The sequence below is a fragment of the Osmia lignaria genome, unplaced genomic scaffold, assembly GCF_051020975.1.
Source record: "Osmia lignaria lignaria isolate PbOS001 unplaced genomic scaffold, iyOsmLign1 scaffold0063, whole genome shotgun sequence".
Classification (NCBI taxonomy): Eukaryota; Metazoa; Arthropoda; class Insecta; order Hymenoptera; family Megachilidae; genus Osmia; species Osmia lignaria.
Window position 1 is genome coordinate 32,501 of NW_027478204.1, and position 7,500 is coordinate 40,000.

The window sequence follows — 7,500 nt, forward strand, 5'->3', positions numbered from 1 at the left end:
TTTTAACAAATTTTGGTTACAGACAGTTGATGCTCAGTTTGTACAAGTATGCAACATTTATAAGTGCATACAGGTCACCAGCCTTATATTACAAGGCTCACCACATATGGGCCATTCGGTCTTAGACACCGACCCGTGGTAATGCTGTGTGGAGATTAATAATAATCCGCAACGGAAAACCGGAACGAGAATAGTCGAGAAAGTATATTCTCGAGGAGCGGTAGACTGCTTTTCAACCGAAGTCATAAAAGAGCCACACGCTCGACGCTACTCCCGACCGGTCCGAGCGAACCGAAAGTGCCTTCCTATAAATACCGAACGGCCGGCCGCTAGGTCGGCGACGCATGGGCTTACGCCCAGGCGTATGCCTGTGCAAACCGCCGTGAGAGCGTACCATCCCGCCGGCACGGTAAAACTTAGCCGGAAATATCGTCGAACATATCCTTTCATTTTATAACGTTCTATACATGAAAATTAATAAATTAACATGCAGGACATAATAAATTCACATTCTCATGTAAATCATGGGTTTAATTAATATTTTAAAAAATTTTAAAACCGCCCAGAACCGATGAGATGAAAATATTAAAACGATATTTTTGCATTTTCTTACGGTAAAACATTAACAAATAAGCGACTATAGCAATATAAAACTCCATTTGTAATTTAATTAATCAAAATTAATATTTTTCTTTGATTTTTCAGCGATCCAGAACCGATGAGACGAAAACATTAAAACGATATTTTTGCATTTTCTTACGACAAAACATTAACAAATACGAGACTATAACAATATAAAACTACATATGTAATTTAATTAATCAAAATTAATAATTTTTTTTGATTTTTCAGTGATCCAGAACCGATAAGTCGAAAATTTTAACAATCATATTTTTGCATTCTGTACCGTGGATCGATCGTTAAACGCTATTGAACTAACGTCCGTGATGGTATAAATGCAGATTTTCGCTCCGTTTAGCCAAAATAACGAACTTTAGGTGCGCTCCGAAATATTTCAAAGTCCCAGCGGCGTATTGCTTCGCCTCTTAGAACCGATTAGTCGAAAATTTTAACAATCATATTTTTGCATTCTGTACCGTGGATCGATCGTTAAACGCTATTGAACTAACGTCCGTGATGGTATAAATGCAGATTTTCGCTCCGTTTAGCCAAAATAACGAACTTTAGGTGCGCTCCGAAATATTTCAAAGTCCCAGCGGCGTATTGCTTCGCCTCTTAGAACCGATTAGTCGAAAATTTTAACAATCATATTTTTGCATTCTGTACCGTGGATCGATCGTTAAACGCTATTGAACTAACGTCCGTGATGGTATAAATGCAGATTTTCGCTCCGTTTAGCCAAAATAACGAACTTTAGGTGCGCTCCGAAATATTTCAAAGTCCCAGCGGCGTATTGCTTCGCCTCTTAGAACCGATTAGTCGAAAATTTTAACAATCATATTTTTGCATTCTGTACCGTGGATCGATCGTTAAACGCTATTGAACTAACGTCCGTGATGGTATAAATGCAGATTTTCGCTCCGTTTAGCCAAAATAACGAACTTTAGGTGCGCTCCGAAATATTTCAAAGTCCCAGCGGCGTATTGCTTCGCCTCTTAGAACCGATTAGTCGAAAATTTTAACAATCATATTTTTGCATTCTGTACCGTGGATCCATCGTTAAACGCTATTAAACTAACGTCCGTGATGGTATAAATGCAGATTTTCGCTCCGTTTAGCCAAAATAACGAACTTTAGGTGCGCTCCGAAATATTTCAAAGTCCCAGCGGCGTATTGCTTCGCCTCTTAGAACCGATTAGTCGAAAATTTTAACAATCATATTTTTGCATTCTGTACCGTGGATCGATCGTTAAACGCTATTGAACTAACGTCCGTGATGGTATAAATGCAGATTTTCGCTCCGTTTAGCCAAAATAACGAACTTTAGGTGCGCTCCGAAATATTTCAAAGTCCCAGCGGCGTATTGCTTCGCCTCTTAGAACCGATTAGTCGAAAATTTTAACAATCATATTTTTGCATTCTGTACCGTGGATCGATCGTTAAACGCTATTGAACTAACGTCCGTGATGGTATAAATGCAGATTTTCGCTCCGTTTAGCCAAAATAACGAACTTTAGGTGCGCTCCGAAATATTTCAAAGTCCCAGCGGCGTATTGCTTCGCCTCTTAGAACCGATTAGTCGAAAATTTTAACAATCATATTTTTGCATTCTGTACCGTGGATCGATCGTTAAACGCTATTGAACTAACGTCCGTGATGGTATAAATGCAGATTTTCGCTCCGTTTAGCCAAAATAACGAACTTTAGGTGCGCTCCGAAATATTTCAAAGTCCCAGCGGCGTATTGCTTCGCCTCTTAGAACCGATTAGTCGAAAATTTTAACAATCATATTTTTGCATTCTGTACCGTGGATCCATCGTTAAACGCTATTAAACTAACGTCCGTGATGGTATAAATGCAGATTTTCGCTCCGTTTAGCCAAAATAACGAACTTTAGGTGCGCTCCGAAATATTTCAAAGTCCCAGCGGCGTATTGCTTCGCCTCTTAGAACCGATTAGTCGAAAATTTTAACAATCATATTTTTGCATTCTGTACCGTGGATCCATCGTTAAACGCTATTAAACTAACGTCCGTGATGGTATAAATGCAGATTTTCGCTCCGTTTAGCCAAAATAACGAACTTTAGGTGCGCTCCGAAATATTTCAAAGTCCCAGCGGCGTATTGCTTCGCCTCTTAGAACCGATTAGTCGAAAATTTTAACAATCATATTTTTGCATTCTGTACCGTGGATCGATCGTTAAACGCTATTGAACTAACGTCCGTGATGGTATAAATGCAGATTTTCGCTCCGTTTAGCCAAAATAACGAACTTTAGGTGCGCTCCGAAATATTTCAAAGTCCCAGCGGCGTATTGCTTCGCCTCTTAGAACCGATTAGTCGAAAATTTTAACAATCATATTTTTGCATTCTGTACCGTGGATCGATCGTTAAACGCTATTAAACTAACGTCCGTGATGGTATAAATGCAGATTTTCGCTCCGTTTAGCCAAAATAACGAACTTTAGGTGCGCTCCGAAATATTTCAAAGTCCCAGCGGCGTATTGCTTCGCCTCTTAGAACCGATTAGTCGAAAATTTTAACAATCATATTTTTGCATTCTGTACCGTGGATCCATCGTTAAACGCTATTAAACTAACGTCCGTGATGGTATAAATGCAGATTTTCGCTCCGTTTAGCCAAAATAACGAACTTTAGGTGCGCTCCGAAATATTTCAAAGTCCCAGCGGCGTATTGCTTCGCCTCTTAGAACCGATTAGTCGAAAATTTTAACAATCATATTTTTGCATTCTGTACCGTGGATCGATCGTTAAACGCTATTGAACTAACGTCCGTGATGGTATAAATGCAGATTTTCGCTCCGTTTAGCCAAAATAACGAACTTTAGGTGCGCTCCGAAATATTTCAAAGTCCCAGCGGCGTATTGCTTCGCCTCTTAGAACCGATTAGTCGAAAATTTTAACAATCATATTTTTGCATTCTGTACCGTGGATCGATCGTTAAACGCTATTGAACTAACGTCCGTGATGGTATAAATGCAGATTTTCGCTCCGTTTAGCCAAAATAACGAACTTTAGGTGCGCTCCGAAATATTTCAAAGTCCCAGCGGCGTATTGCTTCGCCTCTTAGAACCGATTAGTCGAAAATTTTAACAATCATATTTTTGCATTCTGTACCGTGGATCGATCGTTAAACGCTATTGAACTAACGTCCGTGATGGTATAAATGCAGATTTTCGCTCCGTTTAGCCAAAATAACGAACTTTAGGTGCGCTCCGAAATATTTCAAAGTCCCAGCGGCGTATTGCTTCGCCTCTTAGAACCGATTAGTCGAAAATTTTAACAATCATATTTTTGCATTCTGTACCGTGGATCCATCGTTAAACGCTATTAAACTAACGTCCGTGATGGTATAAATGCAGATTTTCGCTCCGTTTAGCCAAAATAACGAACTTTAGGTGCGCTCCGAAATATTTCAAAGTCCCAGCGGCGTATTGCTTCGCCTCTTAGAACCGATTAGTCGAAAATTTTAACAATCATATTTTTGCATTCTGTACCGTGGATCCATCGTTAAACGCTATTAAACTAACGTCCGTGATGGTATAAATGCAGATTTTCGCTCCGTTTAGCCAAAATAACGAACTTTAGGTGCGCTCCGAAATATTTCAAAGTCCCAGCGGCGTATTGCTTCGCCTCTTAGAACCGATTAGTCGAAAATTTTAACAATCATATTTTTGCATTCTGTACCGTGGATCGATCGTTAAACGCTATTGAACTAACGTCCGTGATGGTATAAATGCAGATTTTCGCTCCGTTTAGCCAAAATAACGAACTTTAGGTGCGCTCCGAAATATTTCAAAGTCCCAGCGGCGTATTGCTTCGCCTCTTAGAACCGATTAGTCGAAAATTTTAACAATCATATTTTTGCATTCTGTACCGTGGATCCATCGTTAAACGCTATTAAACTAACGTCCGTGATGGTATAAATGCAGATTTTCGCTCCGTTTAGCCAAAATAACGAACTTTAGGTGCGCTCCGAAATATTTCAAAGTCCCAGCGGCGTATTGCTTCGCCTCTTAGAACCGATTAGTCGAAAATTTTAACAATCATATTTTTGCATTCTGTACCGTGGATCCATCGTTAAACGCTATTGAACTAACGTCCGTGATGGTATAAATGCAGATTTTCGCTCCGTTTAGCCAAAATAACGAACTTTAGGTGCGCTCCGAAATATTTCAAAGTCCCAGCCGCGTATTGCTTTGCCCCGAAATTTTTCAAAGTTCCAGCGGCGTGTTGCTTTCAAAGTGCCTCCCTCTAAATACCGATCGGCAGGCCGCTAGGTCGGCGACGCACGGGCTTACGCCCAGGCGTATACGGGGGCAAATCGCCGTGAGAGCGTGCGATTTTGACTTTCGCAATAAGATAGTCTCCTTTATGAAAAGGAGCGTACACGTCTCCCAAAAAAAAAAACAGTTTCATGACGATCAATGTAGTTCTTGATCGAAATGTATCATAGGACGAAGATTTTATCGAAAAGTACGAACTTTGGCGACGCATCGAAATTTTTCAAAGTTCCAACGGCGTGTTGCTTTCAAAGTGCCTCCCTCTAAATACCGATCGGCAGGCCGCTAGGTCGGCGACGCACGGGCTTACGCCCAGGCGTATACGGGGGCAAATCGCCGTGAGAGCGTGCGATTTTGACTTTCGCAATAAGATAGTCTCCTTTATGAAAAGGAGCGTACACGTCTCCCAAAAAAAAAAACAGTTTCATGACGATCAATGTAGTTCTTGATCGAAATGTATCATAGGACGAAGATTTTATCGAAAAGTACGAACTTTGGCGACGCATCGAAATTTTTCAAAGTTCCAACGGCGTGTTGCTTTCAAAGTGCCTCCCTCTAAATACCGATCGGCAGGCCGCTAGGTCGGCGACGCACGGGCTTACGCCCAGGCGTATACGGGGGCAAATCGCCGTGAGAGCGTGCGATTTTGACTTTCGCAATAAGATAGTCTCCTTTATGAAAAGGAGCGTACACGTCTCCCAAAAAAAAAAACAGTTTCATGACGATCAATGTAGTTCTTGATCGAAATGTATCATAGGACGAAGATTTTATCGAAAAGTACGAACTTTGGCGACGCATCGAAATTTTTCAAAGTTCCAACGGCGTGTTGCTTTCAAAGTGCCTCCCTCTAAATACCGATCGGCAGGCCGCTAGGTCGGCGACGCACGGGCTTACGCCCAGGCGTATACGGGGGCAAATCGCCGTGAGAGCGTGCGATTTTGACTTTCGCAATAAGATAGTCTCCTTTATGAAAAGGAGCGTACACGTCTCCCAAAAAAAAAAACAGTTTCATGACGATCAATGTAGTTCTTGATCGAAATGTATCATAGGACGAAGATTTTATCGAAAAGTACGAACTTTGGCGACGCATCGAAATTTTTCAAAGTTCCAACGGCGTGTTGCTTTCAAAGTGCCTCCCTCTAAATACCGATCGGCAGGCCGCTAGGTCGGCGACGCACGGGCTTACGCCCAGGCGTATACGGGGGCAAATCGCCGTGAGAGCGTGCGATTTTGACTTTCGCAATAAGATAGTCTCCTTTATGAAAAGGAGCGTACACGTCTCCCAAAAAAAAAAACAGTTTCATGACGATCAATGTAGTTCTTGATCGAAATGTATCATAGGACGAAGATTTTATCGAAAAGTACGAACTTTGGCGACGCATCGAAATTTTTCAAAGTTCCAACGGCGTGTTGCTTTCAAAGTGCCTCCCTCTAAATACCGATCGGCAGGCCGCTAGGTCGGCGACGCACGGGCTTACGCCCAGGCGTATACGGGGGCAAATCGCCGTGAGAGCGTGCGATTTTGACTTTCGCAATAAGATAGTCTCCTTTATGAAAAGGAGCGTACACGTCTCCCAAAAAAAAAAACAGTTTCATGACGATCAATGTAGTTCTTGATCGAAATGTATCATAGGACGAAGATTTTATCGAAAAGTACGAACTTTGGCGACGCATCGAAATTTTTCAAAGTTCCAACGGCGTGTTGCTTTCAAAGTGCCTCCCTCTAAATACCGATCGGCAGGCCGCTAGGTCGGCGACGCACGGGCTTACGCCCAGGCGTATACGGGGGCAAATCGCCGTGAGAGCGTGCGATTTTGACTTTCGCAATAAGATAGTCTCCTTTATGAAAAGGAGCGTACACGTCTCCCAAAAAAAAAAACAGTTTCATGACGATCAATGTAGTTCTTGATCGAAATGTATCATAGGACGAAGATTTTATCGAAAAGTACGAACTTTGGCGACGCATCGAAATTTTTCAAAGTTCCAACGGCGTGTTGCTTTCAAAGTGCCTCCCTCTAAATACCGATCGGCAGGCCGCTAGGTCGGCGACGCACGGGCTTACGCCCAGGCGTATACGGGGGCAAATCGCCGTGAGAGCGTGCGATTTTGACTTTCGCAATAAGATAGTCTCCTTTATGAAAAGGAGCGTACACGTCTCCCAAAAAAAAAAACAGTTTCATGACGATCAATGTAGTTCTTGATCGAAATGTATCATAGGACGAAGATTTTATCGAAAAGTACGAACTTTGGCGACGCATCGAAATTTTTCAAAGTTCCAACGGCGTGTTGCTTTCAAAGTGCCTCCCTCTAAATACCGATCGGCAGGCCGCTAGGTCGGCGACGCACGGGCTTACGCCCAGGCGTATACGGGGGCAAATCGCCGTGAGAGCGTGCGATTTTGACTTTCGCAATAAGATAGTCTCCTTTATGAAAAGGAGCGTACACGTCTCCCAAAAAAAAAAACAGTTTCATGACGATCAATGTAGTTCTTGATCGAAATGTATCATAGGACGAAGATTTTATCGAAAAGTACGAACTTTGGCGACGCATCGAAATTTTTCAAAGTTCCAACGGCGT